Source organism: Fukomys damarensis, unplaced genomic scaffold, assembly GCF_012274545.1.
Source record: "Fukomys damarensis isolate Sample0158 unplaced genomic scaffold, DMR_v1.0_HiC HiC_scaffold_14, whole genome shotgun sequence".
NCBI classification, from domain to species: Eukaryota; Metazoa; Chordata; class Mammalia; order Rodentia; family Bathyergidae; genus Fukomys; species Fukomys damarensis.
In genome coordinates, this window is record NW_022900926.1 from 43764625 (window position 1) to 43782832 (window position 18208).

General features: G+C 41.6%; 1 long non-coding RNA gene across 1 annotated transcript; it reads right to left on the reverse strand.

Annotated features, from left to right (window-relative positions):
* Positions 1–962: 962 nt before the first annotated feature.
* On the reverse strand, positions 963–13589 carry LOC117285987. The gene is made up of 4 exons (XR_004517098.1): positions 12847–13589; positions 4446–4647; positions 3260–3381; positions 963–1019 (listed from the first exon to the last, which is right to left on the reverse strand). It is a non-coding gene; the product is annotated as an uncharacterized LOC117285987 (long non-coding RNA).
* Positions 13590–18208: the final 4619 nt, after the last annotated feature.

An 18208-nucleotide genomic window follows, 5' to 3' on the forward strand; every position in this document is an offset into this window, starting at 1 on the left:
GCTTTCTCAGAGGACATGTGACTATGGACAAGATCATGAGAGCACTTATTACCAAAGGCTTCCCAGACAAGATATTTCTTTAAAATGGTCATGGATATCTCATGTGTGCAGCATGTTTTCAGTGAAACATGACGTTCTAATATCACAGACTAGGATGAGCACATTTTGTATGCTAGTAGAATTAATGGTTGGAATAAAAATAACTTAAAATAAAGTTTTATTTTTTTTAGTACTCTTATTTAAAAAAAAAAATTGGCCTCCCTCTTCCAGGATGAATACCCTAGACAAAACCTGGTCCTCGTGCTATTGTGACAGAAAAATAATAGCAGCTACCATTTCTTGAGGGCTTGTATTTGACTCTTAGCTTTTAAAAAATCTTACAGCTACTTTGAAATAGGTGTCATTATCTCTATTTTACAGATGAGGAAACATAGGGTTATATGAAGTTAACTGAGGCAAGTATGTCCTAGGTGTACTTCGTGGACTATGGAACTAGCCATGCTCTGACTTGCAGTTCCACTGAATTGTGCCATAGTTAAAGTCTAATTTCTTTACCTAGGCCACTGACAGCCCTACCTTCTATGTTTCAGTATCTTCCACTGGCTGGCCAGGGCTGCACAAACCCCACTGTGAAAGCCATTACTCACTGTTTGTGTCATGTGCACTTGAGTGGTTCTAGCTGTGGGTGCAAAAGCTCTGTGTGTTGAGCACCTTACTCCTTTTTGAACCTAGGGCTTCTCTTTCCTGCCTTCCTTGGGAGCATGCAGATATGATGACCAAATGAAAGTTGTTTTTACATGGTAAGTTTTAGCAGGTAATTTCAGCCACAGGTGAATCTCTTCTGTTTCTCTGAGGACTGGGCATTGCCAGCCCTGCTGTAGCTGGTTGAAGGGGACCAAACCTCTCAGGAAGACGGACTTGGTTCCGTTTGACCAGCCAGAGCAGGGGGCAGCTCCCTCGTGAGGTGATGCAGTCTCGAGAGCAGATACTTTGGAGAGTCGATTGTCACTTGTCCAGGCCTGTAACACAGAGAGAACCAGAGTTAGTGCGTACCCAAACCCAGGAGCCAGGCTTGCCTGGGATGTGCTCTCACAGTAATCAGATATAATTTGTGACAATCTTACATAATTTGTATTTTGCATGGCATGATTTCAACTTATTTCTTTTCATTTTAATTCTTTTTCAAGTAGAAACATCATGAAGAATAAAAATGATATAGAGTTATGGAACATGGAAAATAATAGAATTCCATGATTCTTCCTCTTCCCATCTTCCAAAATAAATTTAACATTTTAGTGTACAGTTGTTGACTATCTTACATCTTATTTTTAAAGTCTTTAAATTCAAGTATGACACATTTATAAGAGAATATATACAATACATATGTATGTTTAATGCATATGAGTATACACCAAGATGTTAAATTTATTCTGGAAGATGGGAGAGGAGAATTACGGAATTCTGTCATTTTTCATACCCATAATTCTATATAATTTCTCCTTCATATTTCTACTTGAAAAAAATTAAGAAATAGGGCCGGGGATTTAGCTCAGCAGTTCGGTGGCCTGCCTTGCAAGCCCAAGGACCCGAGTTCTATCCCCGGTACCACAAAAAAAAATTAATAAATAAAGTAAGTTGGAGGAATTACACATGATAAACCATACTCACAAATAACCATCTCCCTTAAAATAACTTCTACTGCTTTGTGCTGTATTGTTGAGACTTCCCGAATAGTTTCCTCATTTATCTCTTTGTATTCTTCCCCAGATATAACCACAACACTGCTTCTTTTTTCTTATAATTTAAATGTTTTTCTTTATAGCTTTTACCATTTATGCATATATTACTAAACAAAATATATATATGTACATAAGTACATATATATCATAAGTATTCTATGAGTTGATATTTTCATTTAAAATAATATCTGTAGGATTTGTGCATATTGATGTTTACAAATTTTCATTGTTTTGTAGTTCCCTATTATGAGAATATACTACAATTGATTTGTCCATTCCCCCAGCCATAGTCATCAAGTTTGTTTGCTCTGACAAATGGGTGCAACTGACTAAATGGTTTCTCAAGGGAATGAGAAAAATCTTTGATTCTTCTAGGTTTTAATGAATACAGTGTGTATGAATTTGTGGGCTGACCTTCTAAAGGAAAAGAAAATGTTGCTTTTCCAGCCCACAACTTGAGTGGGGAAAGAAACGTATGTTGTGACCTGCCTTTCAGGTGGTGCCGAAGCAGTGAAGTTTGAGGTCCATGTAGTAGCAGGTGTACTGTGGGCTTCTTCCTATTTCTAGGGAAGGGTGATGAAAGGAGCTGGAGTGGTTTAAGGAGACACTCCCCAGAAAGGTGGCCTGGCGGTCTTCATAATAAATGGCAGCAGGCAAGGGAAGAGGTGGGCAGACAGGATAGTTTGAATGATTCTAGAAAAATACTCTGTTTTGTTTATTTGTACTGGACAATGAACTCAGGACCTTGTGCTTGCTAGCAGGTGGCAGAACCACTGAGCTAAATCCCAGGCCCTAGGAAACTACTCTTTTCCCTTGAGAATAGGCATTGCCTGTCCTTTTCTTTCCTCTTCCCAATAAAGAGAAACATTATCCAGTGGAAAGTGTGTGGCTTTGGAGTCTCATTTGTTTGAGTTTACATCTCTTACTTTTCTGGTTCTTTTACATTCAGGAAGTTACCAAACATCTGTAAATTTCAATTTCTGTGTCCTATACTGTGAGAGAGAGAATACCTAGCTTACCTGCTTGTTTTGAGGCTAAATGACAAAGAAGGAATGGGGCACTGGGTCCCTAGTGGGTACAGAGGAGACTGACAGAGATGGTGGAAAAATCCTGAAGATAATTAATTCTGACTGCTTTTGGGGCCAAGAGCTTCATTCTCAATTTCAGCCTGTCCTGGGGACATTTCCCTTCCCTCAGCTGCAGGTATTTTTTTTCATCCCTGATGTTGTTCAGAACACTGGTCAGAGAAGCTAGTATTGACTTAACCAGCCAAGCAGATTCTTCCAGTTGGACTCCAGTTTGGGAGTTCTGTCTGTCCAGAATAAATAAGATAACCTGAACATTAAGGCACTCAAGAAAACACTGCTGAAATGGCAGCTGGGTAAAAGCACACTGTGATGGTAAGAAAGCAGGAGTTCTACAAAATATGCCAAGATTTTAGGAGGCTGTGAGCAGGGTGGGGATTCTGAGTAACTTCCTCTGTTGTACGCATCCTTCTGGTTCTGCAGTCAGCCTCTTACCTGTTCCATCCTCCTTCCCTCAATGACATATGTGTCTTGGGGCACTGCCAGCCAGTTCATCCTATGGTCATCTCCTTGACCCTGTCCTCCAGCTTCTCCTGGGGGAGCATGGCAATAGGCACCTGTGAGGGCAGAGGGCAGCTGTACATTCTGAAATCAGGACTGGATAACTCACGTCCAGCTCACAAGTCAGATGGACCACCTGCTTCAGGGAAATTTTTCTTTCTAGATGCTGTTTTTCCACAATATTTCTCCTCTCCTTTCTCCATGGTCTGCTCCACGCCCAGCTATGACCCACCCATGCAACACAACCCCAGTTTCTGAGAGGAACCCAATATCCAGAGTAGGAAAAGGAAAACTCTTTTTAGAGTAGTTATGTTTTAGGAAAGGGGAAGGGTTGTCGTTGGAGAGAAGCCCAATCTTGAGGCATTCTCTTATTCTACAAAACATGAAGATCAAGGTCTGTAGCATAAGGGGAAATAATTTCTTTGGGAAATATAGGGTACCATGATAGGCCAGTGTCAGACATCTTGCTTATTGAAAGCATCACTGTCAAAGGCAGGGCTTTTTCAACCTTAGCAAAGGAACCTTTGGCAGCTGGATAAATTTTTGCTGTTTGCATGTGGGGGGGCTGCCCTGTGCACTGCAGGATGTTAACAGCATCCCTAGGTGCTGCCAGGAAGCTCTCAAGTGTGATGACCAAGAAAGTATTCAGGGTTTTCCAAATGCCCCCTGCCAAGGAGAAAATTTACCCCTGATTGACTTAAAGCCGTACACTTCTGTGTTTGGTCCTGTGGCTGCCCCAACTGTAGTAATTCCCTGTGTCTTTCTACACCTCTTCCACTCAGAGTATGTCCTTGGCATGTCCTTGGGTGCAGTTACAGCCGCCTGGCTTCTGAAAGAGGACAGTGAGTGATGTCTGCGGTGTAGCTACAACATGGGGATCCTCCGTTCCGTGTGCTCTGCACACTACTTCTCAGGGGATGGCATCCCAGTCCCTGCCTTCCACCCAGCAGATAGGCATGTACTTTCTCCTCCCACCTTGTCTTCTCCCCTGTGCTTGCCCTGTGCTGCATTTCACATCTCCCTGCCACGCATACCAGCCTGGTGGTGTTTCTTTTGTGCTTCTGCTTATGAATTTGGTATAAATTCAGCGATGTCCCACTCTTACCTCACACATACTCACCCTAAAAATAAGGAAGCAAGGCCTCCAGGGGACATGAAGCCATTCTGGGGTTGGGGCTCAGTGAGGGAGGCACAGCCCTCATCCTTCTCCCCTCCTCAGAAGCTCTGTAGTGGGTGAGGCACAACTTCAGGCCACGTGGGGCGTCCTCAGCTCAGCATTGCCCTCTGAGAGTTCAACTCCCTCTGGGTTTGCGCTCAGACCCCTGAGAGTCAGAGTTGAGAATACAGGGGTCAGGGACAAGAGAAGAAATGAACCTGGCCATTAGATGAGAGAATTGCTTTCCTTTCTTTTTTCTTTTTCTTGTGTTACGGGGGATTGAACCCAGGGCCTTCACACTGAGCTACATTGCTAATCGTTTCACTCTTTCTTTTGATACAGGGTCTCACTAAGTCACCAAATTGCCCAGGCTGGGCCTCAAACTGTGATTCTCCTGTCTCAGTCTTGTAAAGTGCTGGAACTGAATTCCTATTTTACCATCTCAACCTTTTCCTCCAGTATCCTTGCCTGAAAGTGGCACTCTGATAGGGCTGTGGCAAGTAGAAAGAATAGCAGAGCAGGGTCAGGACACAGGACCTGAGGTGAGCTGCTCACTGCTGATGTGGTTTCCTGAGCCTCAGGATGTCTGCCCTTCATCTACTGTGAAAAGCTCTAGGAGGCATGTAGCGCAGCAGACCCATAATACAGTTGGTCAGTAAGGAACTATGATTTGGCTTGGTTAGCAGAAGCAGCCTGCTTTTAGGAGCAGTGTGAACAGAGGAAGAAGCGAGGAGGGTGCAGGGAAACCTTCGGTAAGGGTGTCCTCTTCCCCTAGCTGGTGTGAGGAGAAGGCCTGGAAGGTGGCCTTAGACAGGCCTTGTGGGCACCATCCAGTGGCTTGAAGCTCTGGATGAGAGGGGAGAAGGAGGTGTGGGCTTAGGAGCCCCCTGGGGCCAGGAGGACCTGATTTGTTGGTGAGGAAGTCAGTGATGGCTGGTGAGGAGGAAGTCAGCAAACCTGTGATCTGGGAGGGGCCTTGGGGCCATGAAGAGGCACTTGCCAAAGCCACACACTTCCTTACATTCCATAGCAAAGTAATCCCTATGGGGATATAAAGAAGCATGTGGTCTTGGGAAGCAGTGTCATCCAGAAGCAGCCCAGCTCCTCAGAAGGGGGCCACTCACCTTTCCTCCTTGCCTGGGGGGGACACGTGGAGGGGGGACCCCTGGGACCAAAATCCCCCCAACCTCAAACTATTATGTACTAAATCTGCTCTGAGAGATGGCGGTGCTTACAGGGACAGAATGTCCTTCCCTACTGTTTGTTCAGAAATAAATGACGACAAGTTTTATGGAATTATTTTGGTGCAGTTACCATTTAGCAAATCCTTTGTCATTACCACTAAGGAAGTCACTGGTGTTGCACTGTGCATTTCAAAGGGATTCTTATTTTCATGCTTGGAATCAGCAAAGGGAAAATTAAACAGAAGAGAGACTCCCAGCAGAGACCCATTTCTGTGTGTGCACAGAGAGCGACTCCTGTTGAGGGTGTGCCCAGCCCCACTGCACTTCCTACTTCACGCTGCTATGAGCTGGGTTGCTGCAGCTGCCACTCAGCATTCCAAGCACAATTGCTCATTGTGAGGATGATTTTTTGTTTGGTTTCTGCTCCCCCAGCCCATTCATCACCTGCCCCGCAATCTGTGAGGCCAGAGTTGAAGGACAAGGGGGATACTGACAGCTGTGAGACCTTCAGGGTCTGGACCGGCCACCCTGCTAAGGGGAGGTGGGGATTTGGGCTTCATGGCACTGATTCTCTGCCAGAAAACAGGGAGAAGTATGTTAAGAGAAGAATTTGGCCCCAAAGAAGGTTTGAGGCTCAGTGTTAGTGTGAGTGGCTAATGAGATCTCAACCGCAACTTTTCCAGCACATTTTCTGTGGCAAGATTTCCAGGGTTCTGTCTATGTAGGCTCCTTGAATCTTCACTACTCTATGAAGTAGTAGCTGTTTTATCTGGTTTTACAGATGAGGAAGATGAGAGTCGTAGAATTTACATACAGGTGAAAACAATTCCTTCAAAAACTAATCAGATTGGAGGGACATTCCTGAGTCAACATATGGAGAGAGGTTTGGAAGGTAAGAGGTGTTGAGAAAGAAGGAAGGAAAGTAGGAGGGAGGGAGAGAGGGAGAAGGGGAAGGAAGGAAAACACAATAGGCTTAACACTCCCTGTAGTGCAGCATTCTGCGGCTTTGTACTTGGGGTACTGGTTGTAGTGATGGCTTAAAATTGTATTTTTCCTTAGGAAAACAGGGGAATATCCTTGGTGCTCTGGCCAAAATCTTTCTGATTTGGAAATGGTCCAGTAACTCATTTAATCCAAACCAATGTCTATATGAGGTTTTGCTCTGAAAACAGTTTCTTCCCAGAGTCAAGCACAAGCATCTTATGAGCAAGACTTGGGGGCTGCTCTACCTCCTTCAAATTTGGGAACAGTGGTCTATGAAAAACAGTGTCACAGCTGATAGGGAGGGAGAGTCTCAGGCCAGAGGAGGAAATGCAGTTGTGTTTTTGTGAAAATGAAATGGTCCTGTATTTTCCAAAGACCCAGAGAGCTTCAGAGCAGAGTCGATGTTCGTTGTGACTAGTATACGTGTCAGCTCAAATCTTCCAAAGTGTGTGGCTTGTGGGTGGTTAGCAGTGAGGATCTGCTTAGATGAGAAGACCACTGAGCTTTATATCCAGAGAACTGCAAAGAGCCAGCCTTAAGAGACTTTACTATTCACAAGCCAGGTTGAAGCCCAGAAGGTGGAGAATTTATACAAGAACAGAAGTGAAGATTGCCGGAGAAATTATCTGAGATAGCCAAGGGAGTGCTAACCACCCCATGGTACTGTCCCCAACATTTCTGTGTGAATTGTTTTGTATGCGTTAAGCCCACTCTTATATGATCACAAAGTTACTTGAAAGTTCACTTGAAAGTCTCCAGGGAAAAACATTAAAGTATTAATACCCTGCTAGGCATAGTAATACACACTAGTAATCCCAGCACTCTGGGAGGCTGAGGCAGGAGGAGGTTCATGAGTTCAAGCCCAGTCTGGGCAAGTTGGTGACTTATTTTGACCCTGTCCTTAAACAAAAAGGCTGAGGCTGTAGCTCAATCTGAAGGTCCAGTGTTCAATCCCCAATGCCACAAAAACAAAACAAATTTTAAATACTATTAATAATCAATTACTTGACAGTTCATGAGCCCAAGAAATAAAATTCTTATCAATTTAGAACACACAAAAAATTCTGAAAATAAAGCGAAAGTTTGAAATGTGAATATCTATTATCAAAGACTTATCTAAACCCTTGTCTCTCTTTCCCTTAAGACAGATTTAAGATTTGAAAATGGAGTAAAAGGCCCACAGGTAGTGGGGTGAGAAACTAATCAACATACCTCAGACATCGCAAAAGTGGGAGGAAGAATTCTAGGATGGGAAACATAAAGACCCGTTTCTCTGTTCTGCTTAGGGCGGAGGGCATGGATGAGGGGCAGTTGGGTATAGGTTTTTCTACATTATTTATTTAGTTTGCGATCTCTCTGAATCTTTTGACTTTAGTAGGTAGGTTTAGTATAAAATATCATGACATGTGGCAAGTTACCTGGTCACTTGTGTGCTGTGTGATGTTGGTAAAATCATCACCTTTCTCCTCGTCCCTCCGGATCCCAGCCCACTTATCTGAAAATAGCAGTTGTGTAACCCGTCTGCCCTCCAAAGGGTGGGATGAAGATTAATGAGATAACACATATAAAGGTCTTGAGTTTCTTAAGAGAACAGCCCAGAAGAGTTATAAAAATGTCATGCAACACGCTATTGGAAAGATTTATTTCCTTCCACTCACCTTGCCCCATAATTTGACAATTGCTCAAAAGCCTTAAATTACTAAGTTGCCCTTTCCCTTGTTCCTGAGTATTAAACAGCATTTAGAGGTATTCAGGACTTGAGTAACAGTAAAAGTAGCATAAAAAGCATGAGTAGCGATCATGGTTTATTTTCTTAGCTGAGCAGAACATTTGTGTATTTGAACATAAATGACCAAGACATTACATATTGCAGAGACATGGGGATGGTGAATTCCTATTTCTGGCGCTTAGAAAGCCTCTTGGATCTGAGAAAAATCAAGGGCAGGGTGAGACAGGAAGTTGGAATTATAGACTAACACAATGTGATAATCTTCAAGGTTATTGGCTGCAGAGAGGTACACGGAGGAAAAGCATGGCTTGGGCATCTGTGACCCTGAGCCAGCTACTTATCCTCGTTAGGGCTCAGTTTCTTTATCTACAAAGTGAGAATAATAATGTGCACAAAACAGGAGACTTGGATGAGATAGACTTATGCAATGTGCTGTGAACCTAGTATTAGAAGTCTAATAAAGGGTACCCTTTTATTTTCTAATTTAATGCATTAGTATTGATGCAGAAGCTGAATCAGCCCACTGCAAACAAGTTCCTATACAGTACTTGAATTACTTTAAAGGTTTTATGAATATAGTAATTGTTTTTAGTTAAGTGGTGATTCAAAGGTATTTGGGAAAGCTTAAATATTATCAAAATATATTCTTTCTGTAATTTTAGTCTTTTTTTTTAAACCATGAAAAGTATCTTCATATGTTTGAAAAGACTTTGTTAAGGAAGCAGATTCATCAATATAATCTAACAAGATATCTAATAAGATATTATAGATGCTGAGTTCCAGGGCCTCAGTTCTGTTTTCAGGACCTTCATGAAAAGGTACACATGGTGAGGGGCCTAGGCTGTCCCGTATCAACTGCAAGGCATTTGCTCCATGACAAAAGCTCTGATGAGCTTGCAGGCCTTCTCATGGTGAGGAGGGGAAAGCAGCGCTGTCAGCAGAAAAATCACCTCTAGCTCACTGGCTTATCTTCCAGTGTAGATAGCTTCACTCTCCCTATTTCTTAGCCCAGCCAAACTTGCAAGCTTTAAACAACCTATAATAGTGTGTTAAAATGTATTTAGAGTGGCATATGTTTAGGGGGTGGGTTTCCTGATAGTGTTTGCACCAGGAGAAGCCTGCAGAGACACAGCCAGTGTCCAAACACACCCCAAATCCAATGGCTCCTGGCCTTAGGCACCAGTATCTACCCCTGGTGTTCTTGGTGGCTGTCAGTGAAACAGAAACTATTCTTAAATTGAGTAAGTCACATTCAAATTATTTTGGATTTACCATCATCTAGCTGAGGAGTAGGAAATAAAGTAGCCACTCCACCACCACCAAGGCAAGCACGGGATTGCATGTCAAGATAGGACTTTATTTTTCCTGGGGTTCAGCCAGAATGTCTTGCTATTTTTAAAGGACTGACTAGTTCTGAATGTTGATTCAGTCACAAGCATGGGTCCCATTTTAACTTCCCAGGGCAATAGGAGCACTGCCAGCCCAAGAACTGAATTTCTCTTCCTGAAGGAATCACCTCGGAGAAGGTGAGTATTGGTGACATCTCATAACCTCTGTTGTGCTGCTCTGATTCTTATCAAAGAGACTTAGAGCCAGGACTTCAGGGGGTATGGAGCAAGAGGAGAAGAGGAAGCCACCATTACACAAAGCCATTTACTTGGAGTATTTATCCTTATGACAATTCTGTGAAGTGTATTTTACAGGCAGGATGAAACTGTCTCAAGGAGGTTAATGACTTTGGAGGCAGAAAGTGGTTAAAGTGAAAATCCTATAGCTAGTGAATAGAAGACTTATGATTTGATGTTCTTTCTAACCCAAAGCACACATTCATTCTAATATGTTATATTTCCCACCTTGCCTGTCTCAGTACCACTGAAGGACTTAATAAGAATTCTGTCCCTTACCCTCCACTCTAGAGCCTGCAATCAGAATCTCCACGGGGCTGGCTAGGAGTCACCTTGATGACAGGCACTTCCACTTCTGGGTGAATTCTATGCTCAATAGATTTTGGGAAAGAACAGCTGTAAAGGAGGGAGTTGCTTTCAAATCGGAGTGACATCAGAATCACAAGAGTGTGTGCAGATTTTCTAACTTGCTTTTAAACATACTGTAATAAATGACCAAGGAGGAGGGTCCAGGAATTGGTAATTTTGCAACCACTCCCATATTACTGTGTTGCAGGTAGTAAGAGGACTTGGAAAATAATTGACTGTGTAATAAATAAGAAAGGTAGGGTTTCTCAAGTAATGAAATCATTAATACTGGAGAAAACTCACTTCACAACAGTGTAAGGAAAATTATTTAGCTTGGATTAAAGGAAGAATTTCTGTAAACACGATGATAAATGGTTAGACCCAGACAAAAGATAAACATTAGTAACAGAAAACTCATTCTGATCACTAACATCTTTTTTTTTTTTCCTCCAGTGTTCCCAGTGCTCAGCTTTCACCTGGAATATTCTTTTCCCTTTTCTCATCTTCAGAGTTAAAATGATGCTTTCTTTAAGGATCAGTTCACACAACACTTTCTTGTCCAGGTTTTCTGTTTTTCATGCCTGTTGTTTGTAGCTGGTTGTACAGCATGTCACATCTACCTTGCAGTCTAATTCCTGTGTACCTGAATGCACGGCTCTCTCCCCTTTTAGAGGACTGGCATCTGCACAGCTTCAGCTTTGATTTCTCAGCCCCTGGGAAAGGCCTTTGGTATAGCAAGGGTGGAGCAGACGAAACTCCCACTGCCTTTGTTGAGTACTTGCTATGTGCAAGTACCATTCCAAGCACTGTGACAAGTAACTTATATTAGAACTATTCCTATGTTACAGATAACTTGCAGTTTGCTGAAGTTTTTTTTTTTTATATGTTACAGAACTTGCATTTTGCTGAAGTTTTTTTTTTTTTTTTTTTTTTTTTTTTTTTTTAGATCTACCCCATAGGTATCACAATTGTTAGGAGATCTGAACAATGTGGGTTCAGGAAACAGCACTTTTTTATTTAAAAAAAATCTTAACTTTCTAATCTAGGAATCACCTGGATAGCTTCCTAAAATGCAAACTGCTAGGTCCTCTTAACTTTCTAACCTAGAAATCACATGGATAGCTTCCTAAAATGTAAACTGCCAGGTTCTCCCACCAGCTCTCCTGATGCAGGAAGTCTGGGGTAGAATTTGAACATGTTTCCAGGTAATGCTCATGCAGGTCGCCTGGGGACCACACTGAGAACCATTGCCCTATCAGTGATCCTGATGCTGTTCAAGCCGAGGGCAAGGAAACGACCCTCCCATTCTCAGCCATATTAAAATGAAGAGGTGACAAAGAGAAGTCAAAGCCAACAGAAGCCAGGGGTGAACCCTTCTCATAGGCATGATTGTCAGTACTTTCCCCATCGAGGGGGCTGACAGGTGGTCAGTCAACACTCCAAAGACAGGGAAGCCCTATTCAGGAAGTTTCCCAGGGTTTTGGGCTTGCACAATTGTATGCTCCTTGGAACGATTTCTTTGGTTCCAATATTTACCAATACAAAACGAGGTGACTCCATTCAGTGAGAAGAGAGGCCAGCTGAGGGCCCACTGACTCATGACCTCATGTAATATGTGCAGAGGGATCATAATGACAATACACTTCACTGTAATAATGCAGAACAACAAAGCTTATTAGCTCCAAAATAGCTTTCTTCTTCTTCTTTTTTTTTAAGGGCTCCTATTAAGCTCAGTGAGGATTAAGAATGGCTTAATGTCTAAGAAACAAGTCAGAATCTTGAGTCCCCCCGCCCCCCACTTTCCCAAAGAAACTCATGGCTCAGGGACTTAGTTTCTTAGTTTTTCCAAAAAAGTGTAATAGCTCACATTGTCTTAGTGGGGACACCTATGCGGTCATCTAAAACCCAGCCTCATTTACCAATTGAATGTTTGAGATAAACGACATACTAAAAATAAATTCTTTTGCGTTTCTTGGAAACGAATTTCATATACGTTTAAAATATTTTACTGAGCTACTTGAAAGGCAAATTGCAAGTTCAAGGTGACATGGTGCCAAGTTCTCACCCATTTCAGGTTGGATACCACCTAACACTGGCAGCTCTGTTTTAGGTAATGAGTGAGCATGGGGAATCTCTCCTTTCATTGTTCCTGGGTCTTTCAGGCCCACCCCCTGGCCCTCTCTGCCTCCGTTTCAAGCCTCAGCACACAGAAGCAGGTCCACCCTCAATATTAGCTAGCAAGGGCTGTTTCTGTCTTTCCTTTCTCCTCACTACTCGGCACACTCGCCCTGAATTCTTGTCATCCTCTCCTGCCTGTTTGCGACACAGAACTTGTAGCTTCACCTGCTTCTATAGAACGCCGTGCTGGCTTTAGATGATAGAAGCGGATCCCCCGCAGGGCTTCCCAAAAATTCTCAAAAGAAGAGAGACAGGTGGGCAAGGCAGGAATGACCATTAGAGGAGAAAGCAGCATTCTGAGCAAGCTCAGCACATACCTGGGGAGAGTCGCAGGCAGGTTCCTCCTCCTTTGTGGGCTTTCTTCCCGCAGGCTCCTGTCCCCATTGACATGTTTAGTAGAGTGTTATTTATTTATTTCCAGGGCTGGCGGTGTTGGCTTGCATTTCTATGCCTTCCTGTCAGAATCCTCCCAAGGAAACAGCAGCTGGCAAGCTCAGAAATGTCAGTCAGAATCTTGGCCTAGTTTGGGGCCTTAAAGATTTTTACAGAAAGTTAAAAAGGTTTCTGGGCCAGTGTCTCCTTTGGGCTTTTCCTCTCCTGCTTCTCACCTTTTCCATCTTCTATTTTTTTCTTTTCATTTTTTTTTCTACCCCAGTAGCTAGCTGCTTAAATTGCCTGTTTCTGTCTTTCTGATGGTCCCCTCTTGGGTATGGCCGTGGCTCTTCAGGCTCAGCCGAACAGCCTGGTGATTTTCTAAGCATTTAGATCTGCACCTGTGCACTGATTACTTGCTTTGTCTCCTTACTCATTTCTCTTTTCCTCCTTCGCCTTTTCCTCCTACCTCTTTTATCCCTATCCTCTTAGTCACTCCGGGAAAACTTCTTTATGCATATTGTCTATATTTTCCCATCTGTGTTTCGATCGCCCATTTGTCTTTATTCTTCCCTTCTGTCATTTTTTTCTAGCTTTCCCTCTACTTGTTTGCTGCGTAGATGTGACCAGCGTTCCGATCTCCTCTCCTCTCCAGCCAATCTTAATCCCTGTCTCCTCTGTCTGTTTCCTAAAGGCTAGCCTCCTCCTTTTTGTACTCTCCAGCCCGCTGCCCACCCCCAGCACACTCTCCCACCTGTCTATGTCTTTTAAGCGCCTTGGTCATGTCCATGCCTTCTGTCCACCTCAATCACCCCGGTGACTGGCTTCTGAAAGCTGTTAAATTACACCTCTTCAGCTGTTCCATTGCAAAGAGAAACGTCCTTTGCTAAATCCTTTTTCAGATAGGCAGATCCATATTAAAGTTTCTATTTATGGAATATACTTAAACCGTGGGTATGTTCTTTTAAAAAGTTAGATTATTAATTTTTTGAAATGAATGAGTACCATCTTTGATATTGGATTTCTTATTGGTTGCATCAATGCTAGGCCACTAAAAATACAGTTCATTTAGCTTGAGTGTAACTTATTTCGGCTGCTCTTCAAATGGGAACGTGGGTGTGGCAGAGTTAGAAAACATGAGTGATTTAGGATTTGACTTTAATGCCCCATAACATGTAATTAGTAAATGCCTGCCAAGTCACAGAGCACCGTGTTAAGCACTAGAAGGAGAAAGAAGCGCCTGTGTTTCCTGCCCTTGAGAAGCTTACAGGCTCTTCAGGAGTGGAACTTGAATCTGGGGGAATATTCATGTAAAACAGAGTATAGCAGTGTAAAACTATATAGTACAGAGAATAAGAATATTCACATTCAGAAAGAGAGGTTGCTGAGTGGTGGCTCAGGCAACGACAGCTTCATGGAGGAGGTTGGACAGTTTTAGCTGGGTCCTGAAGGACAAGGAAGGCTTATGTATGTGGGAAGGACCTTCTCAGATAGGGAGCAGCCTGGGAAAATACACTGAGGCAGGAATATGCGATCTGTATAGGAAATACTGATCAACTTGTGACTAGATCCAATGCTTGGTGAAAGGTTCAGTCTTGGGAAGGCTGTGGGCACAATCCGTCATTTTGAGAAAATATGCAGTGGTAGGAGATCCCAATATTCTGAGAGTTCCTTGAGGCCATACATTTATACCATCTTCATTTAAAAAGTAAGGCTATAATGTTGATGTAGTTTCTACAAATTCAATGAATATGAATTTGGATTTTTTGATAATTATAGTAACATCTGAATAACATGGTCTGAAATTTGTTATTACTGAATAGTCAGAAACAGACACTTATCTCCAGTCTCTAAAGTATTAAATTTATTTTTCTCAATTTTTTCTGAAGTTTATTATTAAAATTTGCATATACAAATACAGAAACTGTTAGTCCACTCTCTTCCTGATTTTCCAGCATTCTTTCTCCCTCACACAGTCTACCCTAAACTCTACTCAACACCACATTTCCTCCCTTACTTAAAAGCTTAAATTTCAATTTGGCTGGATTAAGCAATCCTTTATGGGTCTGTAGATACTTTGACATGTTTTTCTACTGCTTCAAAAATTTTGGACCCTTTTTATGAGTCTAGCATTTATAACACTGTAAACAAACACCCAGAGGCCAAGTTTCTTTCTTTTTTTTCCTCTTTCTTTCTTTTTCTTTCCTTCCTTGCCTTCCCTCCCTCCCTCCCTCCCTTCCTCCTCTCCCCTCTTTTTCTCTTTCATTTTCTTTCTTTTATTTCCAGCATGCAGAGGGCTCTCAGTAAATACTTGTTAAAATAAAACTGGGTCAAAAGATTTGCTAAAATTCTGCAGTACAACATAAACCCAACAAAGGATAGCATCTATTAAATGTTGGATCAATCTTTCAGTTCTTTAGAGCTTTACTTGAAGTCAAGAAGGAGCTGATATTAATTTATTAATTTAATTACTTATCTGTATAGGATTACACTTTACACTTTGGAGCTAAAACATGAGCCTCAATGACTTTTTGGGGTGGACAAGTCAGGGAGATATTGGCATTCAAATTTAGAAGATGAAGAATCGTATATACAGCAATGAAGGAACCCCATTGCTAGTTACTGAAAAGTCATGAAATCAGACAAGGTATTAGGACCTGAATAAATTCTATCTTCACCTTTACCTGAGTGCCTCTGCCATTTTGAAAAGTGAGAAAAGAGCTACTTTGCTTTCCCTAAAGTCTTGTCTAAACCAGGCTGGTTTTTAATGATGCAAGTTTATGAGTGAAGTAGGTGTGAAGGTGAACAGCAGGAGGATTTCCTCCTGAAATTTTCCCAAGGAGGGGTCTTCCCTGTGGAAATTTCTAGAAACTGGAAAAAAAGATAAAATTGGAACCAGTGTGAACACAACTGCTCACTAATGTTCCAGACTATCTCACTGAGTTACTTCATTTAGCACATGAAGGGTAGCAGTGACACTTTCCGTTGGTCTCAGGACCAGAGTCTCTGGATAGCAAGAGGATTACATCCTGTTCAGTGAGGAGGACTTAGAAGAGCCTTCTCTTTCTGAAGGCCACCACTGAGAGAATGTGGTGAGGGGGAAGAGAGTACTCAGGGTGGCTTATTCTTAGGGCCCTTCAGTAGTAAGCAGAACACTCTGTATGTGTAAGGGGAGGGACCTAAGACTGTGGAGGAATGTAGAAAACAGACTGTTCATGATAAAAAAATCATTCAAGTGCTCTGTAGTGGGCTCAGGTACTGAATTTCCCAAGGGTGACAGTAATAATAATAATAATACCAATAAATGATAGTAATAATAATAATAGATGATAATAATAAATCATTTGAAATGCTGCTAGTACTGCATATTGCAGTCTTTATACAACAGTGGGCAGCTGTTTAGCTAAATATGTTCCCCAGTTGTCAAGAAAGGACCCACCCCTGATACAGGAGAAACAAATCAACCATGAGGTGGGGGGCACACACAGGGCAGTGCCACTTGGGGGTGAAGACTCCATCTCTGCCCTTAAGGAATTAGAAATTTGAAAATTTGCTCGAAATTTTAAGTTTGACCTTAAAATTTTTATTTTAACTGTAATATGGAGGCACATAATGGCTTTGTGACTGAGGTTGTATAGGACAGAGGTCAAGTAAGATATCATGTGTCTTAGTTGATTGTTCTGTTCCCAACCAAATGGTTGACAATTGTCAGTTACTCTGGAGCTAGAAACCTATGAGGGTGTTGTTAGCAATGAACTTGTTTTTTTACTTCCAAGGTGGTTTAGTTTCTCGTTGGTGGTGTAGTGGTGAGCATAGCTGCCTTCCAAGATAGTTTAGTTTCCTCAGACCTAGAAGGTAGGACTTGCCACCTATTGTATGGTTGCCAGAAATCATTGATTCTCACTATAATGTTTTCTTCTACAACTCAGAGGTGCTAGTGCTAGTGACGGAAGTCCTTCTCCTATTAGATTTTTTTTTTTGTTTTAGAATTAAAGAAATTAGCTTATTTTGTTTTGTCTGGTCGTCCTTTTGATGTGTAAACAACACATAATGTGTTATAGGGAAGAGACAAGTTTGGATTTCATAAAGGTGGATTCTGCAGTGGGTAGAGTTAACTTTGGTGATTGTGGGTTTGAGGCATTTTTGTCCATAAGTGGAAAGGGAAGGGAAGATTTAGTTCAGGCTTGTTATTCTGCAGTAAGAAAATGAATCTTTGAGAGTTAAAGGAGATAGATAGATAGATAGATAGATAGATAGAGAGGGCTTTCCCCTGGTCACTCTTAGAATTAGCACCAGAGCCAGGGTCAAGACTCAGCCAACCTTTGGCTCCTGATTCACACACAGTCTTCTATCCAGCCAGGTTTGTTTTCATGACTGAGATTATATAAGATGATTAGTTGTTGCTTAGTAACAGTTGAAGCAATTTGAGAAACAGGTGTAAACAATGGAAAATTCATTTGGTTAGATATGTGCTTAGCACAAAAGTTACCCCAGTTGATTGGCTTTGGAAGGAAAAAAAATCTTTATTCCATGTTCTTTTCCTCATTTCCTCTTCCTTTTCATTCTCTTTCTTATTTCTTCTCCTTTTTCAAAAAACTAATATTTGAGGGCTCTTTAAGCATTTAAAAGAACTGGAAAAATCATTAAACTCTCTTTAACTTATGAAGAGATAGCAAAGGAAAGTTGATTATTAGTCATGTGATCTCCCTTCACCATATGACAAAAGAACATATGATTTTAATGTAGTGAAAGGATTTTAGTTAAGCTTAATAGAAATTAAGTTTTTTGGCTCCTACTCTGAGACAACTTGATACTTTCAGATATTTTTTCTCATTAAATCAAACAAAACTGCTGTGTGCTTCATATACACACTAAACTCCAGAGTGGGGTTTGTTTTCTTTATCTTTATATTTTGCTGCAGCTTTCTGTATTCAGATTATTATTTCAAATAGATAGGCTATCTCTTATTTGTATACCATTGAATTAAAAAATGATATCTAATACCTTTTAAAATGTGTGTCTGGATTTTAAAATTATAGTTGCTCAAAGGTTTTACTTTCTGTATTGGAAATATGGACATTTGTAGTTCAAATGTTATATCATCTTCAAAGTGTACCCAATGAAGCCCAGTCTAGAGTAATTTGACACCCACCATCTTTTGTTGACGAATGACTGAAGCAAGCAAGAAGACTAAGAGGTTGTGAGTTGGCAACATTTGATTTTTTTCTGGAATCTGTGTTTCCTTGCTTTATTTTATCTTAATGTAGGATATTATGTGTGCAAGTGTTTCGTGTATCGTCCTGTCAG